This window comes from Melozone crissalis, unplaced genomic scaffold (genome assembly GCF_028551555.1).
Source record: "Melozone crissalis strain CALT ecotype California unplaced genomic scaffold, PUWL_Pcris_2 ptg000019l_1, whole genome shotgun sequence".
NCBI lineage: Eukaryota > Metazoa > Chordata > Aves > Passeriformes > Passerellidae > Melozone > Melozone crissalis.
In genome coordinates this window covers 29,250,739-29,256,738 of record NW_026535797.1, presented here as the reverse complement: position 1 = coordinate 29,256,738, position 6,000 = coordinate 29,250,739, and positions in this window count along the sequence as shown.

Here is a 6,000-nt window from a genome sequence, read left to right as displayed (position 1 = left end):
TTTGATAGTTTATATAAGCTTATTTACCTCAGGGCTATATTGCAGCATAGCTGTTTATGTGCAAATATAAACAGATTTCTGTAGATAATACTGCAATAACTTAACAGTGTAGACTGGGGTGTCAAATTTGAGGGTTTTGTCTTAAAAAGGCACTTGGGCAAATGACTGTTAAACAGAACCTATACACACTTAAGGAACTCTTGGGCCATAATAGTCATGAAACTAGAAATAATTTCTGTTCTATCCCTCAGTGGAAACTTCAGAATTTAATCTTAAGCATTTTTCAGTTAGTGCTGTGACTTAGTGCTTCTCTTTCAGTTTTAAATTTATGTTTACAGTGGATATTTGTGATATTATGACTGAAATTAAAAGGTAAGAAATGAAGAAATTGTCACCTAACCAAAATGTCACGAGGCCCATTTTTCCTCTCTAATTAGGCAAAAAGCTGCTAGATAGCTTACTGTGCTGTTATGCTCCAAATGTGCTCCCAAAGCAGAGCTGCTCCAGCATGACTTTTCACCCCCCATGTTTAAAGGAACAGCTTTTCTTGCTGCTGTGATTTCATCAGTGAAACTCGGAGGAGCGTCTGGCTTAAAAGAAAAATCTTGCAGCCTGGGGCCTTGGAATCAAAGCTAAATTTCGGCTGTTCAGCACTTCCTAGTTCAGTGGATTTGTGAATAATCTGTCATGAAGGCTTGTACCGTTTCTCTGGCCTGTGAAGCCCCTGTCCTTCTCACAGCGCTTGACACAATGAGCGCGGTCCTGGGGAGCAGAGGCTGCGCCACCCCGTGCGTGGATCTGCTCCCTGCCCACGTCCTTGTGTCAATAAAGGTGGTGTGAGGCTGGGTTTGAGAGGCTCTGCCCACAGATGGGCTGTGGTGGGGACCTGCTGTGTGACAAACAGCCTGGTGGAGCCCTGTGATGACAGCAGCCCGGGCCAGCCGGCGTGGTGGCACCGTGAGGAGGTGACACACACCTGCCCCTGGCCATGCAGCTGCCACAGCCTGTGGAAACCAGCCCTGCGTGGTGTCCTCCTGCATCCCAAATGCAAGCTCTGCAGGCTGGGAAGCACCCTGTGCTGGCAGGACAACCCCTAAGTGCTGCCAAGGTGCTGAAGGAAAGGCACATTTAAATACCTTGTCTGGAATATTGCTTTGTAGGGTGGGGCTTGTCTGCCCCACACTGTGGTGGTCCTGTGGAGGTTTGTCCAAAATGGGCTGCTCTCACTCCCATCCTTCCTCTGCAAGACTTTCCTGACAGCAATATGTGTGCTTAGTGTAAAACCTGATCTCTTAGCTTAGCAAAATGGTCTGTTTTCCTAGGCTTACACTTAAAAGAACACTTCTAAAAAAAGAAGGTTTTAAAAAAAGGTTTTGGAAAGCACTACAGGAGTGAAATCAAAATCAAGACCAGAATCTTTCACAAAGTATCTCCACTGGTAAATAATAATTTATAGAGCTTGGATATAAAGTATGTTCTCTTTATGTAACTATGTTTTCAAATGCAGTCAGCAGATAATTACTATGCTAACAAATTTTGCAGGACTTTTGTGATATGATTCTTTTTTCCTTACCTAATTTTTGGTTTTGTATTCCCTTGTTAATGGACTGGAGTTCTTGCAAATTTCAGCTACTGAAGGATGTTTTTAGGCAAGCTAATTTACCCCCTGAAGGGAGTGAGGGAAGGAATTTCATCTCTTAGTTCGCTTTCTCCCTGAGAGTAACTTCCCAACCACTCTGGGCTGCACTCCCAGACTCCCTTCAGTTCTGTCCTCAAGGGATGTTTGTCCTCGAGGCTCTTCAATTCAGTCAGCTAACATATGTTAAAGTAATTGTGAAGGCAAGACAGCTTGGTTTTGATTCATGTTAGCATCTCTTGTTCATCCCTAGACTCAATATGAAAGTTAATTTTATCTTGTTAACCTGAGTTGTTTTGCCATTGCTTGTATTTAATTCTCAGTGAGCTTTTTAACGGTGAGAATTAATCTTTTATCTAATATCAGTATCTATCCTCCTGAAGGAGTTGTAATAACTTCTTTGCAGCTTCTTTCCTTTCAGAGGAGAGTGCAGCTCTCTTCATCAAAAGTTTGGTCAGAGGGCTTTTATTTCTTTAGCTGATTTCCTCTTCTACCCTGGAATATTGTTCCAGGACTGTCATTTAGAGGGAGAGAGGAGATGGTGGGGCAGATCTAACCTACAGCATGGAATTTTAGGCCCAGAAAATCTTCAGGTTGATAGTTGAGACTATAGTGGGCTGTGCCAGCAGCTGGGCATGGTGCTAAGTGGTAACCACCACTCTGTTCTTATAATCTTAGCCTGGAGATAAGGGGGTTTTGGAATGTTTTTTGTTGACATGGGATTATGGACTCTTTCACATGTGCAGCTTTGCAAACAAGAACAGATTGGTAAATAGGCAGTGTTAGGTGTCTAGTGTAAGTTAATGAAGTGAGTAATACCAGTATTTAAATTGTAATTTTCTTAAACTGCTGTTTTGCTCAAATTATGGATTTGGAAAAGCAATCTAGACTGAGCTGAAAACATTTTTCATAGCTTTTAATGCTTTCATAAAATATTTCCTTTAATATTTGAAAGGAAAATAGATGTTGTACATTGACTTTTAGTTTTAATTTTGTAAGAGAAAAAGGAGTCACGTTAATTTGCCTTCCAGACTCTCAGCACAAATTCCATTCCTGTCTGGGTAATACTTGGTTTAACCTTGAGTTTTGGCTGCTTTTAGTGTAGGATATTGCTCGAGGAAGCACTAGAGCAGTCCATCTGCAAAGTGATCCTGCAGCTAATGCTGAACGCCATAAGTTTTTTGTTAAATTAGGCTTGTGGGTTTCTACATGTATTGGGAGCAAGCTGGTTTTTTAGCTGGCCTGCCTTCTCTGTGCTCTGAGTGCTGTAGTTGGGCTTTGGAATTGCCTGGCTGTTGGGATTTGGGTGGTGCTCTGCCAAAGCCAAGAACTACCATAGCCATTCTTTTAAATTCCCATTGCAGGCGGTTACAAAACAGGTTCCCAAAAACAAGTTGTGTCCCCCTCACTGCTTGCATGCAAGTCACTCTAACTTATAAATAGAACTGCCCTGATAGACAGAACCTGGCCCACCCTCCTGTCCTCTTATGCGAGTTATTTTGATTTAAAAATAGAACTGTCCTAGAACTGATACGGATCGAGGAGGTTGGCAAAGTTCACTTCTAGACACTGCTGGGATTAAGCAGCGAGTTACAGGGAGCAGTGTGTGTGCCCTCATCACTAATCAAAACATGTCAAAGCTCAGGAGCATGAACTTCACTTCTCCAAGCTGCTGTGTGTTTCCTTGGGGTTAGATTAGGTTAGATTTCTGCATGTGGCTCCTTTGCTGTAGCTTACCAAATCACACAAAACACACCAAAACATGTGCACCTCCACAAAGAAGGAAATGTTGTGAATGTTGGAAATATGGAAATGCTTCTGTGGGCAAGGGTTACCTAGACAGTAGATAGGAGTTGTAATTTGTAATTTATTGGACTGCTGCTTTGATCATAGCATTACTGCAGTGTCTTTAAGCATATGTTCTGTCTGAATGCCAGTGCTTCCTTAGCATATTTTAAGGTAATTCTGCCCTGGTATTTGCTCTTAGTTTTGTTTGGTTTTTTTTTTTTTTTTTCCCTTTAAGCTAACTTCTAAAACTTTAAGTTTTCCTTGTCTTCTGTTGTTTGTTAAAAATGCAGAGTATTTTTAAGTTTAGGTTTTTTGCTGGTGACACACTATAATGTGCATCAGAGACTTCTGAAAATCTTAATTTTTCCAGGCAGTCTTGTTTGGCATTTCTTCTTCCATTTCAGTTGCCTTAGGCATCTAAATGCACAGAGTTACACTGAGCATGCCAAGAGCCTAGGGATAGAAGAAGGATAATCTGAATAATTTCCATAGTGTAATTTAGAGACAGACTGATGTCAGCAGTCACTTGATAGTAGTTTTACTATCAAAGTTAATTGGTGGCTCTGCAGAGGAATAAAGTTGAAAGGCATGATTTGAAGAAGGAAAAATAATTTATTCTTTTTTTTCCCTTCCTAAAGCCTTTCCTAAGAAATCTGTTGTGTGTTTCTATTAAGTAATCTGGTATCTAGTACTTAGCTGCCTCTTCTGCCTCCTTACCTAGAGTATAAGAGCTTGACAAATTTTTTGAGGTAAGGAGCAAATGAAAAACAAGACCTCATAAAAGTGTCTAAATGTTGACAGATGAATGATTATTTCAAATGGTGGAAGAGAGATTCATTACATTTCTTTTCAGCAGGGTTGCTATGGTTAGCTGAGCAATATGGGAGGAGAGGAGTGTGAGAGCTTTTCCTACCTCTCTGAGCATCTTGTGACTCTAAAATTCTTCTTTTGCTTATCTAGATTTTTCCTTCACATTCTAAATATACCATTTCTTGGGAGATTACTCATTTTTGTTAAAATGGGAGAGAAAACATGAAAAATTAAAGGGGTTCTGAAGTAGGGCACTGATAATTTAATATCTTCAGTGCTACCTGAGTTAAGGACAGGATGTAATGTGCAAAAAAAACTCCTAAAAAACAGTTTCCACCTCATGGGCTGGACTTGGAGGCACCCATTGGAATAACCAAAGTTCAGTGTGATATTCCTCCATTGGCTGCCTGAGATCAGGGAATGGTTTGAATGTGTCAGCATCTGACAGCCAAGAAGTTGCTCTGGGAAGAGGCTGTTTATTCCTTTTTTTTTATTCCTGAAGGAGCATGGCTGTTTATAACATTTTAATTTAAAAAGTAATACAAAATTGCTTTCCATGCATACAATTAGCTAAGCATGCCACAAATCAGAGGCTTTCTTCTGGCTAGCTAGTGTAAGGGATCCAAGCCTGAACTTATTTTTAAGAACACCCAATTAATTGTACTTGAACTCTACCTATGTGGACTTAATTCAGAAAACAATGTGTGGTCCAGGTGGATGCACACATGGTAGAAAATTGTCTTGAAGAGAGGAGGTTTGCTTTGTACGTGCGTTAAGGATGGGATGTTATTTTGGTTGTTTAAGCATTGTTTTACCCACTGTTAACCAGCAGAGAGCAGTTTAGTTTGTAACATAACCTATAGAAAAAGTGAAATTGGCAAAGGCTGGGGGTGCTTTTTCGTTCTCTGAGATGGCCATTAAAAACAAACTGCCTGTGAAAATGAAATTCCTGTGCATTATCAACAGTATTTGTGTTTTGTACCAAAATATTGTCTGTAAGTATGAATTCCATTGTATGTCAGTGACTTGAACGAAGATTCAAGGTAAATTTTGGGTAGTGTTTTGACAGTGTTTATTTAAACTGTGCACTGTATGAGGTGCAGTTCCTCGGAATACCAGCCTTGCCAGGCTGATGTGGGGAATCAAATGCCCAGTTTGGAGCCCCAGGGTCAGGTGGTGCCAGTTTGTTTCCAGCCCATGGAGACGGCGAGCACGGGGACTTGTTGCCAGCACAGGGAAAACAGCCTCCATCTGATGGTGCTGTTGTGGTGGCTCGCTGAAATTCACTTGTAGGGAATGATCCAAGGAGAAAGCTTTCAGGCAAACAGCATCATGAATCAGTGCATTACATCTTCTTCTTTTCTTAGTCTGTGGTACGCGTGCTGTTTGTCGTGAGTGAAATGCTGCTGAAAGGAGGGTGAAGGGCGAGAAGATCTGAAAGAGGCAAGGCAGGAGGATCCTGATATGAACCTCAGCCACCCCCAAAATGCATGTATTAATTGGTCCTTGCCTGTTCAAGGAAAACCTCAACATGCAAACAAACAGAAAGCCAAACATCACTCCCACCCCCTAACCCCCCGGCAAAACAACAACACAGCAAACACTCTCATTGTCACTTCTGTCATCAACCCCTGGTGTGACTGATTTCACCCCAGAAATGGGCAAACTAGCGTTTTGCAGTACGGGCACAGAGGATGGGGCTGTTGCAGGATGTGTGGTACCTGTTCCATCCTCTCGCCTCGCCTGGAGGGGATCCTGAGGGGCAC